We start from the raw sequence: 19,033 nt of genomic DNA, 5'->3' as shown, positions 1-19,033 counted from the left end.
ATGGCCTCCATGGGGCTGTCCCTGAATAAGTCTGGCCCAACCCATAGCCACGGACATGCCTTGCACCTGGTGTTTACCTCTATGGATGTTGGTGATCTGACACTAAGTAAAAGCGAAACGAAAGAAGTGCCATGGTCAGATCACTTCCTGGTGTAACTGGACTTCTCCGTGACCCTTCCCCTCTGCAGGGAGGTGGGACCAATTCAGATGGTTTGCCCCCGCCACTTAATGGATCCAAATGGTTTCCAGAGAGTGGTAGGGGATGTTTTATCCCATGTTGATGGCCTTTCAGCTGATTCCCTGGTGGCCCGCTGGAATGTGGAGTTAACCAGGGCTATTGACTGTTTGGCTCCGAAGCGCCCTCTCCGATTGCATGGAGTCCGAACAGCCCCGTGGTTTTCCACGGATCTGAGGGCAATGAAACAATTGTTGAGACGGCTAGAGCACCGGTGGCGGATGACCCATTCTGAAGCTGACCGGACACGGGTTAGAGCTCAATGTCGAGCCTACCAAGTGGCGGTAGCGACGGCGAAGAAGACTTTCTTCACTGCCTCTATTGCATCTGCAGAAAACAGCAGCAGGAGACTTTTTCAGGTGGTTCGCAATCTAGCGGAACCACCTGCTACATCGGGGCCCAGTACGGGCCACATGATCTCCTGCAATGATTTTGCAAAGTTTTTTGCAGATAAAGTCGCTCAGATTTGGGAAGAGGTAGATGCCACCGTGGGAGCAGGGCCGAGGCGAGAGAGTGCCAGAGTCCTGTCTAGTCAAATTGCGTGGGATCAGTTCCAATCTGTTACCTCCGAGGATGTGGACAGGCTGCTTGGACGAGTGAAACCAACCACCTGTCTCCTTGATCCTTGCCCATCCTGGCTCATAAAAGCTAGCCAGGAAGGGCTGGGCGATGGGCTTCGTGGAGTGGTGAATGCTTCCCTCCGTGAGGGAGCCTTTCCAGACCCGCTGAAAGAGGCGGTTATTAAACCGCTTCTTTAAAAACCATCTTTAGATGCGGCCACGATGGCCAACTATCGCCCAGTCTCAAATCTTCCATTCTTGGGCAAGGTGATTGAGTGAGTGGTTGCTGAACAACTCCAGGCACGCCTGGAAGAAGCGGACCATTTGGATCCCTTCCAGTCGGGATTCAGGCCTCATCATGGGACTGAAACTGCCTTGGTCGCACTGGTTGATGATCTCCGGCGGGCTAGGGACAAAGGTGAGAGCTGTTTCCTAGTTCTGCTGGATCTCTCAGTGGCATTTGATACCATCGACCATAACATCCTTCTGGACCGTCTTGAGGGGCTGGGAGCTGGGGGCACTGTCATACAGTGGTTCCACTCCTTTCTCCTGGGCCATTTTCAGAAAGTGGTGGTGGGGGATGAGTGTTCAGACCCCTGGGCTCTCACTTGTGGGGTGCCTCAGGGTTCTGTCCTCTCCCCCATGCTTTTCAACATCTATATGCAGCCGCTGGGAGAGATCATCAGGGGGTTTGGGCTGGGTGTTCATCAGTATGCGGATGATACCCAGCTCTACCTCTCTTTCAAATCAGAACCAGTGAAGGCGGTGAAGGTCCTGTGTGAGTGCCTGGAGGCGGTTGGAGGTTGGATGGCGGCTAACAGATTGAGGTTGAATCCTGACAAGAGAGAAGTACTGTTCTTGGGGGACAGGAGGCGGGCAGGTGTGGAGGATTCCCTGGTCCTGAATGGGGTAACTGTGCCCCTGAAGGACCAGGTGCGCAGCCTGGGAGTCTTTTTGGACTCGCAGCTGTCCATGGAGGCACAGGTTAAATCTGTGTCCAGGGCAACTGTTTACCAGCTCCATCTGGTACGCAGGCTGAGACCCTATCTGCCTGCGGACTGTCTTGCCAGAGTGGTGCATGCTCTGGTTATCTCCCGCTTGGACTACTGCAATGCGCTCTACGTGGGGCTACCTTTGAAGGTGACCCGGAAACTACAACTAATCCAGAACGCGGCAGCTAGACTGGTGACTGGGAGCGGCCGCCGAGACCACATAACACCGGTCTTAAAAGACCTACATTGGCTCCCAAAACGTTTCCGAGCACAATTCAAAGTGTTGGTGCTGACCTTTAAAGCCCTAAATGGCCTCGGCCCAGTATACCTAAAGGAGCGTCTCCACCCCCATCGTTCTGCCCGGACACTGAGATCCAGCGCCGAGGGCCTTCTGGCAGTTCCCTCACTGCGAGAAGCCAAGTTACAGGGAACCAGGCAGAGGGCCTTCTCGGTAGTGGCGCCCTCCCTGTGGAATGCCCTCCCACCAGATGTCAAAGAGAACAACAACTATCAGACTTTTAGAAGACATCTGAAGGCAGCCCTATTTAGGGAAGCTTTTAATGTTTGATGTATTAGAGGATTTTAATATTTTTTTGGAAGCCGCCCAGAGTGGCTGGGGAAGCCCAGCCAGATGGGCGGGGTACAAATAAATTATTATTATTATTATTATTATTATTATTATTATTATTATTATTATTAATTATTATTATTGACACACCCTAGTAGCACCTTTTCTTCTGCATTATTCATCTCTGGGCACTTCCAGACTGTCACTATTTTTGTGTAGGATTCAGTCACTTGCATGCCGAGGCCCCATGACTACCCCTTTTCCTAGGTGAAATAACCAGACAAATGTAAAATTGAGATAAGTAGTATTACACCCATTTTATAGATGGGGAAGACAGAGGCTGGGAGCAGGGAAGGGGTTGGACTAGATAACTCTTGGGTCCCTTTCAACTCTACAGTTCTATGATTCTGAGTCTCAGTGAAAAGGTGGCAACTTTCTTTAGTTTTCTCTGCAGCCCCATGCAGAGGAGTGAGAGACCCGCTGAAAAAGAAGCACTGGGCTTCACAACATTCCTTAAACAAATGCAGAGGCATGATCTAAACCAGGCTTCCTCAACCTCGGTCCTCCAGATGTTTTGAGACTACAATTCCCATCATCCCTGACCACTGGTCCTGCTAGCTAGGGATCATGGGAGTTGTAGGTCAAAAACATCTGGAGGGCTGAGGTTGAGGAAGCCTGATCTAAATATAAAAATAACTGCAAGTGGCCAGTGGCAAAAGAGGAGAGGGGCTCCTGTACATTTAATAAAGTGTTGGAAATGGGATTCAGCTTGCATGATCAGCCATACTTGATGGGATCCCCTGCCCTACACGATAAATAAAGCAAAAGTCCTCTCTTCTTTTGAATCTGATCCATCTGACCGGAGCTGCCTTTTATCAGTATTGGTTTGACCCCAACATTTTAGTTTGAGGCTTTTGTGTGTATAAGGAGGGTTTAGACATCTAGGTCAAAAAGTCAGAGCTGTTTTAGACTGGGAAGGGAATATACCATCTTTTGACTTGCTTGCATCACTGCCTTCCTTGTGCCTCAAGCCCTCCTCCGGTGAGAGGGGAGAGAAACCAAAGTGGGTGAAAAACAGCTCTTTATATTCCTTCCACATCCCGGGAAACAAAAGGGGCTGGGAGGAGAACATTTTCCCCTGCTCGGTAAACACTACTTTGTTCTACCAAATCAACAGCCTGCCTCATCCATCTACTACAGTGGGTTTTCTGCAGGGTAATTAATTTGTCATTAGAATGGATCCACAGTCAGGTGAGTGTGCTCAAATCTCCCCAAAGCACCGGTGCAACAGCCTTGCTCAACATCCAGATGTTTCGGACTACAGTGATACCTTGGGTTACAGACGCTTCAGGTTACAGATGCTTCAGGTTACAGACTCTGCTAACCCAGAAATAGTACCTCAGGTTAAGAACTTTGCTTCAGGATGAGAACAGAAATCACACGGCGGTGGCATAGTGGCAGAAGGAGGCCGTGTTAGCTAAAGTGGTACCTCAGGTTAAGAACAGTTTTAGGCTAAGAACAAACCTCCAGAACAAATTAAGTTCTTAACCTGAGGTACCAGCTGTATAGCTGCCATCAGCTCCAGCTAAAATGACCATTCTGATGTTGGGACTGGAGAAAGCCCAGCTGAGTTGTATTCCAAAACATTAGGAGGACACCAGGTTGAGAAAGATGGTGCTAGACCATTGCTAGCTTAGCATCACTATTGCTGGGGGGGGGGCTAACTGAGGTCACATCACCACTATACATGTGAAGCCCTCTTATACCACGGTTTGCCTCTAACTCCCATCAGCCCCAGCCAGCTCAGGGATGATGGGAGCTGCTGGTCAAGAACATCTGGATTATAACCCTGGTTTCCCAGGTCCTAGTCCAACCCTCTAACCACTACACCCCACTGACCCTCATGAGGGAGGGGAAACTTTCTAAAAAAAAATTGGAATGTCCCTAGAAAATAGGGACAATTTGTATATGTAGCAGCCATTTCCCCAGTAGTGAAGTATGGAAGTGAAAGCTGGACCATAAAGAAGGCTGATCACCAAAGAATTGATGCTTTTGAATTTTGGTCCTGGAGGAGACTCTTGAGAGTCCCATGGACTGCAAGAAGATCAAACCTATCCATTCTGAAGGAAATCAGCCCTGAGTGCTCACTGGAAGGACAGATCCTGAAGCTGAGGCTCCAATACTTTGGCCACCTCATGAGAAGACAAGACTCCCTGGAAAAGACCCTGATGTTGGGAAAGATGGAGGGCACAAGGAGAAGGGGATGACAGAGGATGAGATGGTGGGACAGTGTTCTCGAAGCTACCAGCATGAGTTTGACCAAACTGCGAGAGGCAGTGGAAGACAGGAGTGCCTGGCGTGCTCTGGTCCAGGGGGTCACGAAGAGTCGGACACAACTAAACAACAACAACAAAAGCAGCCATTATTGATGGATGAATGCCTCATAATAACTAGTAATTTTGCCTGATACACCTTTAGGCTACAATACTATCCCCAGTTACCTGGAGTAAGACCCATTGAGTTCAATGAGTCTTACTCCTGAGTAGACACATAAAGGATTGAGCAGTTAAACTTTTAGATTGAACCACACTTCATGCATTTTTATGGAAAAAATAAGTTAGGCCAGTTAAAGATAAATAAATAGTTGGCATTACTAATGCGGCTGTTATTTCTGTGCGGCATAATCAATTCATTTTCTGCTTATTCCGACCCATAAAAAGAGACTTGGTGGACCAGACCAAAAGTAGTCTATCAATTCCGATAACCAGTTCCCAGTAGGGGCCAGTTAGATGCTCCTGGGACGTTCGTAAGCAAAGCATGGACCTTGGCACCTTGTTTCTCACCAGCACCAGTTATTCAGCGATACACTGCCCTAAAACATTCAGGTTCCATTCAAAGGATCGTCACTAAAATCTTATAGATCCATACCCTACAAACACACCTGTTCCTTTTCTAAAGGATTAGGCCTGTCTTAGGGCCCAGCTGCACTATACATTTAAAGCAGTATCATACCACTTTCAATAGCCAAGGCTTCCTCCCAAAGAATCTTGGAAAATGACGACAGATTGAAACTGCAGAGTTTTGAAAAATTAAAAGACAAAGTGCGAGATTGGCTTCATTACTATCAAATAAGAGAGGCCTATAATTTGGATAGAAAAATTGGCTTCCAGGTGGATAAATCGAAATTGGAAACAGAACTGTTAGAACCAAAAACTAAGATTTTGTCAAAGATGTATAACTTGCTGTTGAAATGGAACACGCAGGATGAAACGGTCAAATCAGCAATGATCAAATGGGCGCAGGATCTAGGTCATAATATTATGTTTGCTGATTGGGAGCAGTTGTGGACCACCGGTATGAAATTTACGGCATGTATTGCCTTAAAGGAGAACATTATGAAAATGATTTACAGGTGGTACATGACCCCAGTCAAGCTTGCTAAAATTTATCATCTGCCTGACAATAAATGTTGGAAATGTAAAGAAGCTGAGGGAACATTCTTTCACCTCTGGTGGACTTGCCCAAGAGTTAAGGCTTACTGGGAAATGATATATAATGAACTTAAGAAAGTATTTAAAAGTACTTTCCCTAAGAAACCAGAGGCCTTTCTCTTGGGCATAGTTGGCCAATGGGTGCCAAAGAAAGATAGAACATTCTTTATGTATGCAACAACAGCAGCAAGAATACTTCTAGCTAAATATTGGAAGACACAGGATCTACCCACTGTGGAGGAATGGCAGACGCAAGTGATAGACTACATGGAGATGGCTGAAATGACTGGCAGAATCCGTGACCAGGGAGAAGAATCGATGGAACAGGACTGGAAAAAGTTTAAGGACTATCTACAAAAACACTGTAAAATCTTTGAGTGTCAATAGGATGTGGGAACTAAAAGCAACAGGGTTTGTGTGATTTTGGTCAAAGGTGTGTGAAAAGAAGAATCTAAGAAAAAAAAGGATAAGGGGTTATGAACAGAACAATATTATGTCATATAATATTATAAGATGAGGTACGGATTAAAAAAAAATGGAAAATGGGGACATAATAATTAGAATATAACATTAAGTATGGTTGAAACAAGGTTTTGAATTTGCTGAATCTGATTGGAGTAAAGTGGAACACAAAAAAGGGGGATGTGAGGAGGTCAAGACAGAGGGGCATGGAACTTTATAAATTTAAGAAAGAGTGTTTTTCTTTTTTCTGTTTTTCTATCTTTCTTCTTTTCTTTTTTTCTGTCATATATTTTTGTTTTTCTTGAGTTTTATGTATGGAAATGATATATTTTGAAATGATGAATTCTTTGTTTTGTAAAACCTTAATAAATATATATTTAAAAAAAAAAAAGAATCTTGGAAAATGACGTTTAAGAGGGCTGAAGATTGTTAGGCGACCCCTGTTCCCTTCACAGAGCTACAGTTCCAAGAAAGGTGGATTGAAAACTGCAACTTGGTGAAGGGACTAAGGCAGGCATAGGCAAACTCGGCCCATCAGCAGTTTGGGGACTACAACTCCCATCATCCCTAGCTAACAGGGCCAGTGGTCAGGGATGATGGGAGTTGTAGTCCCAAAACATCTGGATGGCCGAGTTTGCCTATGCCTGGGCTAAGGATTCTTTGAGGGAAGACATGCCTGTCTAAGTGGTACGATACTGCTTAATAAGTGTAGTGCAGGTGGGACCTGAGTTCCTTCAAGAGCCTCCTCGGAGATAACTCTTTAGATAAGGTCACAGACTTGTTCTCAGCTGCCACAGAGGGCAGGAGGACTTAGGTCTGGCAGGCTTACATTGTAGGAAGGTAGATTTTGGCTGAACGTTAGGAGAAACCTCTTGATCAGCCTTCCCCTGCTTGGCTGGAGCTGGTAGGAGCTGTATTCCAAAACCTCTGGTGGACACCAGGTTGAGGAATGTTGCTCTCGATGGTAAGATGGTGGGCCAATTACCTGGATGGTTGGTGGGATTTCCCTCCTGTTAAATCTGCAAGCAGAGGCTAACAGCCATCCGAAGGCGATGTTTCAGCTCTGGGTTTCTTAAATTGAGCAGGGTTTGGGCTAGATGCATCAAAAGGTCATCGTTCTTGTTGCTACAAAATTATCATACATACCCCTCACGTGCCCTAACAGCTTCCAAATATAAAAACGACTATGAAGTATCCACATATCATTAAAATAAGCGGTTAGGAAATTCCATCAAAACATTGAAAACATCCATAATTAAAATGTGCATTAAAATCAAAACAATTAAAAGAGCTATTAAAGCAATTAGATCAGGAAGCTTGCATTCAGGGAAATGTCTGCCTAAACAGGTGTGCTTTCAGGAGCCAGCAGAATGCCAGTACTGATGGCACCTCTCATTTTTCAGCGGGGAGGCCATTCCATGACACGGGAACTAACAGTGACAAAGCCTGCCTCCATGTTACCACTTTGATGCTTCTATAAAACCCCACATTTTCCTTGAAGCCTTTGGCATAATCCCTTAGCCCCCATATTCCATTTTAAGTAGCACTGAGTACACATACTGAAATGAACGCAAACTCTCCCTCTTTGTCCCGACCTTCGACTTCCTCCATTTCCTCTGTCAAATGTTTGATGCTAATCTCCTGGGGACAGGGATGGATCCGCCTTCTTCTATGTTGCAAGACAATTTGCACATATCAATGGTGCTATATAAAACATCACAATTGAGAAGTACTTTCCCTCAGTACATAGGGTGAACATTATCTCAGGAATCTGTACAACAATAACTTGGGCATGTGGACTAGGAAATATTGGCTTTTCTAAAAGCTACTTAAACTGGTTTTGTTTTTTTATATTCTATGTCAAGGAAATTAAATACTGTCTTAAGGGACGCAGGTGGCACTGCAGGTTAAACCACTGAGCCTAGGACTTGCCGATCAGAAGGTTGGCGGATCGAATCCCCGCGATGGGGTGAGCTCCCATTGCTCGGTCCCTGCTCCTGCCAACTTAGCAGTTCGAAAGCACATCAAAGTGCAAGTAGATAAATAGGTACCGCTCCGGCGGGAAGGTAAACGACGTTTCCGTGTGCTGCTCTAGTTCGCCAGAAGTGGCTTAGTCATGCTGGCCACATGACCCGGAAGCTGTACGCCGGCTCCCTCGTCCAATAAAGCAAGATGAGCGCCACAACCCCAGAGTCGTCTGTGACTGGACCTAATGGTCAGGGGTCCCTTTACCTTTACCTAAATACTGTCTTGGTCTCCATCAGGAACCAGCAGAGCCCACAACAGGCTTACCCAACCTGGTACCCTCCAGGATTTTGGGGACTACACCTATCACCCCTGGTCTTTGACCATGTTGGCTGGGAATGATGAAAGTTTTAGTTTAACAAAGTATGGAAGTAATTACAGGTAGGTAGCCATGTTGGTCTGCCGTAGTCGAAACAAAATAAAAAAAATTCCTTCCAGTAGCACCCTCTAAGGTGCTAGAAGGATTTTTTAAAATTTTGTTTTAAAGTATGGAAGGTTGGTCTAGAAGCAGATTGCTCTTGGGGTTAAATTTCAAACTCTCCTCCCCTCTTTCCCCTATTTATGAACTAATTTGGGGGCAAGAATTAGCACATAAGGAGAGCTGACTGGATCAGGCCAGTGGCCTATCTAGTCCAGCATCCTGTTCTCACAGTGGCCAACCAGATGCCCCAATGGAAAGTGTGCAAGCAGGATTCGAACACAAGAGCACGCTCTGTGGTTTCCAGCAACTGCTATTCAGAACTATTGCCGCCTCCAACAATAGCATTCATACTATTCATAATCCTATTTTAAAGCCATCTATGTCGGTGGCCATAACTGCCTCTTGTGGGAGGGAGTTCCATAGTTGAACTATGTGCCTCACAAAGTAGGAATTTATTTTACCTGTCTTGAATCTTCCAGCATTCGGTTTCATTGAACGCCCATGAGTTCTAATGTTAGGAGAGGAGGGGGGGAAACCTTTCTCTATCCACTTTCAGTGGGTGTCCGGCTGTTAACCAGAAGGTTGGTGGTTCGAGTCCACACAGGGATGGCTGTGGACCAGTGGCGTAGCGTGGGGGGTGCAGGGGGGGCGGGCCGCACTGGGCGCAACATCTGGGGTTAGGGCAAATCCATGGGTTAGGGGGCGCAAATTACTTGCCTTGCCCCGGGTGCTGACAACCCACGCTACGCCACTGCTGTGGACAGGATTCCTGCATTGCAGAGGGGTTGGACTGGATGACCCCAAGATCCCTCCCAACTCATTCTCTGGTTCTATATTTTTATGAGCTTCTATCATGTCACCTCTTACATTTCCTCTAAACTGAAAAGTCCCAAACGTGGCAACCTTTCCTAAAGAGAGTTGTTCCATCTCCTTGATAATTTTAGTGGCCCTTTTTCTGAAATACCAGTCAACTGTTTGGCAATGTTTCTCAATGGCAAATATTAGCAGCGCTTCTGTCTGTCTTATGATCGAAGAATAAATCAGGAGGCGAGAGTGCTAGAACAATGCACAGTGTGGGCAATCGCAAGAAGGGGAAATGACATAAATTGTGCTGCCACGACCACCACCACCCCCCCCCAAAAAAAAACTGGAGAGGTTTTTCTTAAAGCCAAGTCAAAAAGCAAACAAAACACTAATCTGAACTACTTTGGTACAACACAGTGAGACGGGGGCGAGAAGAGTCAGAGTCTTTAATCTTTAACAAACTGATGCTCGCTCAGCATCAGGCAACGCCAGAGGAGAAGAGAAATGGCTTATTAAATAGCAACATGGGAGGGAAAAGCTCGAGATGGTGGGGTAAATACAGAAATATCTGCATAGCAAAGGAAGTTGCTCTGTAATGTCGGAGCCAGCTAAGGAGAAGCACAGATTAATTGCTACTGGGTCTCAGTTGTGGCGTGCTAGTTTTTTTCCAGTGTTTGCAACACATTCACTAAGAAATGATGGAAGTGCTCCTGAGCATGCACAGGGTGCAGGTTGGTGGGTAACTGCAGAAAGTCCTCACATACAAGGGGCCAGTGGCGTAGCGTGGGGGGTACAGGGGGGGCTGGCCGCACCGGGCGCAACATCTGGGGGCGCGCGCTCGCACTCGCAGCTCTCTGCCCCCTGCTAAAATCCACGGGTTAGGGGGCGCAAATTACTTGCCTTGCCCCGGGTGCTGACAACCCACGCTACGCCACTGCAAGGGGCTGGAGGGAAGGGCTATAGCTCAGTAGCAGATCACTTGCTTTGCATGTAGAAAATCCCAGGTTCATTTCGCAGCGGAAAAGGCAGATCTGCAAAAGGCTCCTTGTGTCTGAAATCCTGGGATCCAAGGAGGCAATACTAAGCTCGGTTTGACTCAGTGTAAGGCTGCCTCTGAGGTTCCTAACTTCTAGATCACAAAGCCTTTCCAGGCAGAGTGAGACCTATCACTTCCCTCCCTGAAATATTAAGTTCTCTCTGCGTCTCTCTCATTCATTCCTGAAATTAATTCAGATCCTAGGATCTCGGCTTATCTATGTAAAGCTGAATACAAAGACCTCTGTTTCCCAGTTTGGAGATACGACTTCCATGGAAGTGCAGAGGCAGGAAGACTTAAATTTCAACATTGCAGCTTCTCGGGTTTGCAGAGATGGAAATATTATGGTGTGGTTGATTTCAAGGGAGGTCGCCCCCTCCTCCTCGGTTTCTGTCTTCCTTTGCCCCATACGAAATGTTCACCTCTCCCTTTCCTTTTACAATCATTTTTTTAACTGTACAAAACGGCACCAAATCACTAGTGGCATAGTCAACTTTAAAAGTATCCAAAATAAGACCCTGATAATCTATATTTGGGGGAAGAGCGCCATCTCTCTGTCACTTGGCGAAATCCAAAACCAATTGACTTCAGTTCTGGCGAGCTAGCTATCTCTGCCAGTAACCGCAACTCTCTCTCTCTCTCTCTCTCTCTCTCTCTCTCTCTCTCTCTCTCTCTCTCTCTTACACACACACACACACAAATTTAGCAAAATCAGAATAGAATATAAAATCCACTAATCCTACAAGTGCGCATCAGCATTTTCTACTAAAAAGTGCTGGGTGCTTATCTTTGTGTGTGCATCCCTGTTAGTTTTATTTCAGAATCATTTCATTTTCAAAGGCAGAGCAGATATACTGAGAAAAAAGGGGGGTGTCTAACCATTCATTTTATGCTATTTTTCAAAAGGCGGCTGGGCAAATGGCAAAGGGAAACTTTAAGGCAAAGGTGTTTTCAGGGAGAGAAATAGAGAGATTGAGGTCTGCTTGGGGAGATGGAGAAATCCTGTGCGTGGCAGACATAGATGGAATAGGCAAGATCAAGACTTACAGCCCTAAACATCATTAGCAGGGGAAGCTTTAAGTCATATTAGGTTAAGTGGGATGTACTTCTGAGTATAAACATGCAAAGGTGTAAGAGAGAGATTGTTATGGATCGATTCTGAAGCGGATAGATGTGGGAATCAGTGAGTAGAGAGAAGGCATCTATGGATGAGCCAAGATATAGATGGGTCTTACAGTCATTCTGTCTATCCCCAGAAGTGCATGAGCGAAATTCTTGAGAGCAGCTTTACAGAACCCAGGAATGCTTTTTTATTTTCTTGCACAAATGGAAAACGCTGTCTGACAAAACTGCTCCTCTCAAATTAGAGAGACAAAATAGTCTGGAGCTCTCAGAATCAGCCCAGCTTTGACAGTGTCAGAATCTTACTCTGTTATTGAACGACTAGAGAGAGCATCATTCGGGAAAGTCCATATTTTATGCCTCAAGCTCTCAGGAGGACTGCCATAAACAAGGGTCTATTTATATTCCACCTTTGATACTTGAGCATAAAGAGAGCTGCGTCTTGGTTACGGTTGGGGTTTTCCACCCCACCTGTTTCACCTCCCATGTTTCGTTCCACATATCACTTTATCCATCAACCAGTTAATTCAGATCCATCTGAATTAATCATATCAATTCCCTCTGGAGCCGTTTGCCTGGCTTAAAAGCACGCCGTGGATCCTGTTACTGGTTCAAGCTTTCAGTCTGAGTGGCAAGCCAGACTGCTGGGCCCTGAATGTAGCAGTAGTGGGGGAAAGTCAGGAACAACTCCAATTCATTTTCCTAAGCCTTGATCCTTAGGGTCACGGGTCAAGGAAGACTTGCTTTCTCATTCCAGACCTGGACCCTTTCCAGAATCCGATGTTCTTCAGCTGCAGAACAACCAGTCCACCTAATACCTAGCCTCAAATTCAACATGTATGGAATTTGCAGGAGAAAATCCATTGACCTGGGAAGGGATCCAGCCTTTTGAGCGAAGAGCTGTTTTAGTGCAAAAATACATGTGGGCTATACACACTTTGATGTCATACATTTCTCTCCCCACTATTTAATATTGTTACATGAAGGAAACTGTTACACCTGAATTCACTTGGCCCAGGCTGGTTGGGATTCTATGAGACATTGCTATCTTACACACAGTTGTAAATATTATTCCAATTTTTGCTTATCTGTAGATGAGCACCAACACTGCATTTATTTCCCCTTGCCTCATTTTGGTTTGGTCAAATACCTGACCAGGCACATCGGGGAGAAAAAAAAATGTATCATTTATCAATTACATGTATGCCCTACCTTTTTCTCCAAGAAGCTCAGTGTGGTGTACATAATTCTCCCCACTAATTTAATCCTTTCAACAACCCTGCAAGGCTGGAGAGCAGTGACTGGCCCAAGGTCACACCTCGTGAACTTCATGGGCCAGTGGGGATTCGAACTCCGGTCTCAGAGGTCCCAGCCCATTACTCTAACCATTGCACCCCACTGCCTCACCCCATACTTTCCCAAAGTACCCTTTTTCCAACAGAGGCTTCTTTTGAACGAGGCTGCATTTCGAAAAAGTATGGGCAGACTTTTGAAAGTAGATACAAATCCTTTACCTTATAATGTGATCTCATTTTTCTCTCCCAGCTCACTCTACCCAATGACGCCGATTTCCAGTGTAAGGAGAGTGTGCCAACTCCCTGGGTGCCAACTCCCTGGGGCCCTGGGTGCCTCAGCACCCACGAAATTCCCCGTGACCCTTTGTGAGTAGCCGGGCACCCACAAATTTCAGTGCCAGGGCTATGCACTCTGCATGGCACCCACAGTCCCGGGGCCAAGTTGGCACTCCTGGCGGGGAGAGAGGTGGCTTCCACAAGGGAAGAAGTTTCCAAAAACTCGTCGTGACTCCGAGATACATACAGATGCAGGAAAATGCCGAGCGATGGGCAGTCAGAAACACAACAGCCACATATAGGAGGAGAGGGAACAGAGGCTCTCCAAAAAGCACATCCACGCGCGCCCATACCGTTGGCGCAAGGGACATCCATGGGTCAACCCAACACCCCCACCTTAGGGATAGATCCAGGGCAATTCCGGAGTAAGCTGCCCTGGTGTCTGCTTGGCACAAGGCACGGAAGGACGCCTCGGTTTTCCTGGTACTGTTTCCGTAGAAAACAGGAAACGGTGCGGGGGGCTAACCAAGCTAAAGACCTTTTGTATCGCCCTCATCCTTTGCTGCAGATCTAAACGGCTGGGGGGACAGGGACGGGGGCACTCAGCTTTGGCTGCACAGATTCAACACCACCCCATCCTACAAACCTCCACCCGAGGCTCTCCGAGACTAGATGGTCCCCCGTGCGTTCCCTCGCTGGAAACTGCTCCGGGTGCGGGTCATGGAGAGGGCAAGATCCCACGTCCTTAATCATTTCGGGGAGTGGGCTTTATTAGCCGCCTGTCAAAACCCTTAAGCCGAAGCAAGCGGAGGATTCAGGTCCCGTTGACACTCCGGTAGGAGCCCGTCAACCCAGTCCACCGCGGCTCCCAGCGCTCCTCCGGCTTACGCGATTGATGGATCGCGGCAGGAGGCTCTTTCCCTCCCCGCCTTCGCCTAACGCAACAAGCAGCACCACTGCTCCTGTTTCCTGAACTCCACACACCCTCACTTCCTCACCATTATAGACATGCGGACTAGAACCCTGTGTTTTGAAAGGTGTTTTGGTTTTTTAAGATCCCGTTCCTTTCTCTGCCCGCCCCCCCCCTTCCTTCCAGGCTGAAACGCAGTATATCAACAGGTGTTTTTTTAAGGGAAGAGAAAGGGGGAAGGAAGCCTTGCTTTCGGATTCATGGAAAGGGATTTTGATTCTCTCTCCTTGCCCCCGTCACCGCTCCCTGTGCCGTCAACCTTGCTTCTCGATTGGCAAGGAAAGAGCCCGAAAATGTACCCGATGGAGGCGGGGAAGCTGCAGCCTCCGTCTAAAGTGTCTCTCCTTTAAGCAAGACTTAGCCGTATCCATGGAGCTGCCTCATCGCGACGCAGGGAGGTGCGTGGATACTTTCCAATCCGAGTCCTGAAGGATCGTTGGGCTCCGTTTGTTGTAGTAGCAGTAATAATAATAATAATAATAATAATAATAATAATAATAATAATAATACTTTGACCTTGCTGTGATATTCAAATGTGGCCTCTCGGGGCACACCAATCCATCAGACTGGATTTTGGCTAGATCGGGCCAATAACAACAGTGGAATAAGGTACCGGGTGGGGGGCGTCAAACCCCTCCCCGCTTATTTTCACCCCAGCAAATAAATAAACCCCACCGCCAACACCTTCTTTGGGATTAAGTTCAAGAATCCTCGGCGCTGCCTATAGAGACTGTGCGCCTCTTGATTCCCCCTCGATCCTGATCAGGTGTTTGGGGAAGAACTGGACGTTGCAGGAATGGGACCGAGGGAGACTGTCTCCCACCCCCTCACCAAAAAAGGAGAAAGCGCCTGGCAGTGCAGCAGACACAGGAATGAGTACAAAGGGCACCCCCTCCTCCTCCTTTTCCTTACCACCACCCCGATTCTCCTTGCTCCTTCGCTTTCCCCCCCTCTGCAGAGAAGGGGGCTTGTTTCTTCCCCTGGGGGGAAAGGGGTGTCCGTCCTCTCCCAAAAGCGTGGCACCCTGTGCTCCCCATGGAGGCATCTCTTTCGCGCGCCTCGTGTTTTTACGCAGAATGGCTGCTCCCCTACCCTCCAAGGAGTCCATAAGTTACGGCTTCCAGGCTGTGCCTCTGGCGGTCAATAGGACGACTCGCGAGTAAGAATCGTGGAGCCCGCCAAGATTGGGAGGAGGTATCTCGCTGGTAGCTTGTCGTCGTCGTCCCCCCCGCCCCGCCTTAAAATGTGGTCTCTTAGAAGTATAGGGGGGACTGGGGGGGAACCAGGGGGTGGGGAGGAACTTTATGGATGCGATGCATTTGGGAGATCTGCCCTCCCCCGCCCTAAATCTCTCCCAGTAAATGCCCACAATGATTCAAATAGGCGACGGGGGCAGTGGTGGTGGTTGGGACGGCTTCAAAACAGCGACCCCCCCCCCCAGCTTTCCAAGCGGGTGCGAGGGAGAAGTCGACTCCCGCAGGGCGATCCCCGTTCACGTCTACTCGCGAGTAAGCCCCCGCTTAGCTTCTCGAAAGGGACTTTGTTCAACGTGCCTGCGAGATTGCAGCCTCCTAAAGGCGACGTTAAGGGAGACCTTCCCGACAAGACAGACTTGTAGGTTTTCCAGCTTCTCAGACTAAACAAGGTGTTGTTGTGTGGTGTGGTCTGGTGTGGTGTTGTGTGTGTGTGTGTGTATCTGTGGATTTTGGCGAGGTCCAATAACCTCTCACTGCCGGTCTTTCTCCCGTTCGGTTTAGCTCCAGATCTCCCCATCTATGCAGTTCCAGGCAAGCTGGGCTTTGCGGTGGCAACCGAACCTCTTTCAGCCCCCAAAACTGATCCATTCACATTCCCTGGCTCTTTCCCTCCCTCTCGTTCCTACAACCTCAGGCAAATATGTCCAGATTTTTTTTCTTATTCCTTCCCCCAAAAAACCAGAAACAAAAACTGTAGTACAGTACTCGTTACCTTCCAAGCCCTTGACAGCAAAAAGGCTAAAGTTCGGATCGGAAGGGTCCAGTATTTGAGAGGCGATGGTGTAGGAACTGAGTGGTTTGACTCAAAAAGACAATAATTCAGTATTTAGGCTCGGCTCCAGATACTAGAAGAAGACCCCCACAAAAAAGTTGCATCCACTCAGGAAGAATAAATCAACCCCTCTCCACATACACACAAACCAACTCACACATACATACATATATATTATGTATATAAACCGAAAACTTACCTTTCTAGACCATCCACGAAATTATACCGTTTCCCCCAGCCGGATCAAATTCCAAATGGGAAGCATCCACATATCCAGAAGTAAGAAAATGGCCATTGGCTAATGAGTCAAAAAAGGATTTCGGGGAGAGGGGGGGTGTCGTTTTGCTTCCCCCCCCCTTCCAACCCACTCTTAAACACACACACACACACACACCAAACTTTGCTCCAAATTTAAAGTGCACACACACACACTCTCTCACACCCCCTTTGGTATTGGGGTACAAAAAAAAGAAAATAACTGGAAATGAAATATGATCGCTAATAATGACCGGCGACGGCGCTGATAAAGGGCGCAGGAATCCTTAGCGATGGGAGAATCTCAATGCCCACTTTGGAGACGGAAGAAAGGAACCCAAGGCGGGATTAGATCCACCAGGAGAGAAGGAAGTCTTCTTGGAACAGCTGAAAGCTTTTGGGGTGCTGCTTTCCTCCCCCCAAAGTCTTCTTTCCCGGGGAGGCCAAAATCCATCCGGTGCCTCAGAAATCCTCTTTTTAATTCCTCCCAGGATCTCTTGCGCTTCCTGCTCTTGGATCCTGGTCTCCTTCTGCTGGTTCTTTCGGTTGTAACTAGACTCGGTCTATGTAGCCAGAGGCTGCATTAAGGATTACATCAGGCTTTTATAAGCTTTCCAGCTCGCACATTAGACAGAGTGAGAGGGAAAGAGGGAAAAGGAGGGAGGGGGAGAGGGAGGGGGAGAGGGAGGGAGGCAGGGGTGGAGAGAGAGGGGGCTGATAAAAAGGACTCGCTCTTCCTCGCTATACTGTACACTATAACACACATCTAGCTTTGTAAAAAAAAAATAATAAAAATAAAACAGGCAGCTCCGCGAGGAAAGCCTAGAATAAACGCCACATCATTCCATGTGCCTAGATGAGAGGGATCCAGCAAGCAAACGGAGAAAGCTGGCTAGATCAATGGGTCTCCCACGCTGGGATAACTTTCTCCCGTGGAGAGAGGCTGGGAAGAGGCAAGGAGAGACTGAGGAGCGCTCGGGCTGTTTATGACACATAAATCAACCCGAGCCTCTGGTAATCACGGTGCGCTTAGCCTGGCCAGGTAATACTAATAATAATCCCCGGGAAGATGACTGGCGGGGAAGGAAGCGCGCGCGGCGGCGATGGAGAGGGAGTTCTCTGCAGCCGGAGGCAAGAGATGAGGCGGGGGGGGGGGAAGGTGGCGGTTTGGAAAGGGGAGCAGAGCTGGATTGGGGGCGGATCGAGGGAGCGGCGCAGTGCCGGAGAGGGAGTTGAATGGATGGAGGCAGGTTTGTGGGGGCGCCCGGATCTCGACACTCTCTCGCCTGCCCGGTAACGCTGGGAAAGGATCCGAGAGGGGAGATTTTACACGGGGGGAGGAGAGGGTTTAAAGTGGGAAGAGCGGAGGCCCTCTTCCCTTCTCCTCCGCGAAGGAGAGAGAGAAGGAGGAGGAGGAGGAGGAGAGCGCGCGCTGCGCAATGAACGTGGGCACGGAGCTGGAGAGGTGATGGATTGCGCCGGCCGTGCTTTTGGAGAGGTTGACCAGGACGCTAGGGAAGCCTTCGCTGCGGTTTCCCCGTCTCTCTCTCTCTCTCTCTCTCTCTCTCTCTCTCTCTCTCTCTCTCTCTCTCTCTCTCTCTCTTTTCTTTCGAAACACACACACACACTCCTCGTTTTCTCTGCCTCCCTCCGGGGAAGAGCAGGGAATGTCAGCGCTGCCTGACACTGAGTCACAGAACAGGCGGAGGGGATGGAGAGACGCTCGTGGATGGAGGGTGGAGCCCCCCCCCCAACGAATGCGCGCGCACATAAGGCAATCTAGGCAGCTCCTATCTGGGCCGAGGTAAGCCCCTCTCCCCGAGGCTTCTCACCCCCCCCAACCCGTTGATGGTTATTGCAGGATCCAGACCATTTCTCTGTCTCTCCCTCCTGGGTACGTCTCCAACCGCATCCCCTCGCGATTTGGTGAAAGGGATGGTGGAGAAGGCTCGGCGAATCCGGCCAGAGAGATCCACAGCTCGGTTCAGCCGGAGGCGCGAGTGGGTTACTGCCGAGCGCTCCTACAGGCTTGTGGGTCGCTGTTGCCCTTGCAGCCTGGTTCCATGCGCGTTTACGCAGACGTAACTCCCGCTTTATCCAACGGAATTTATTCCTAAACGTGTGTAGGACTGCAGTCTTGGATTAGGGCTAACATCTATTTTAGTTTAATAGCGCCATGAACTGGTGTGTGTGTGTGGCGTGGGGGGGGGGGATGAATTTAGAACCCATTTACTCCTGATATGAGTTACTTCGTGTCTGGATCCTCTCCATGTTTGCTCAGAAGTAAATCCGACTGATTCCAGTGTGTTACCTCTAGGCACTTTGGCGACACAACGGCTGTGTGTGCGCTTTCTGTTTTTGATTGGGGGGAGGGCGTTAACCAGTTCCGAGGCGGTGGAGAGAAATTATCTTTTAAAAAAGAAAAGAAAGCAACCTGCTGGCATTAGGTCCTGGATGTCCTCATCTACAGGATGAAGAAGGAAACAAGTGTGA

The 19,033-nt window shown here is 48.2% G+C and overlaps 1 protein-coding gene across 8 annotated transcripts in view; it reads right to left on the bottom strand.

Moving 5' to 3' along the window:
- Positions 1–17,855, bottom strand: part of ADGRB1 (adhesion G protein-coupled receptor B1) — a 390,585-nt gene extending 372,730 nt beyond the window's left edge. The window contains exon 1 of one of the 8 annotated variants that reach the window (XM_083621823.1): positions 16,485–17,855. The gene's annotated coding sequence lies outside the window, so the exon portion shown is untranslated. The remainder of the gene's footprint in view (positions 1–16,484) is intronic. The other 7 variants (XM_083621822.1, XM_083621821.1, XM_083621827.1 and 4 more) reach the window with 7 other exon arrangements.
- Positions 17,856–19,033: the final 1,178 nt, after the last annotated feature.

The sequence above is a fragment of the Podarcis filfolensis genome (assembly GCF_964270895.1).
Source record: "Podarcis filfolensis genome assembly, chromosome: 7".
NCBI classification, from domain to species: Eukaryota; Metazoa; Chordata; class Lepidosauria; order Squamata; family Lacertidae; genus Podarcis; species Podarcis filfolensis.
Note: the sequence above shows the minus strand (reverse complement) of the source record. Positions and strands in the feature narration are given on the sequence as shown.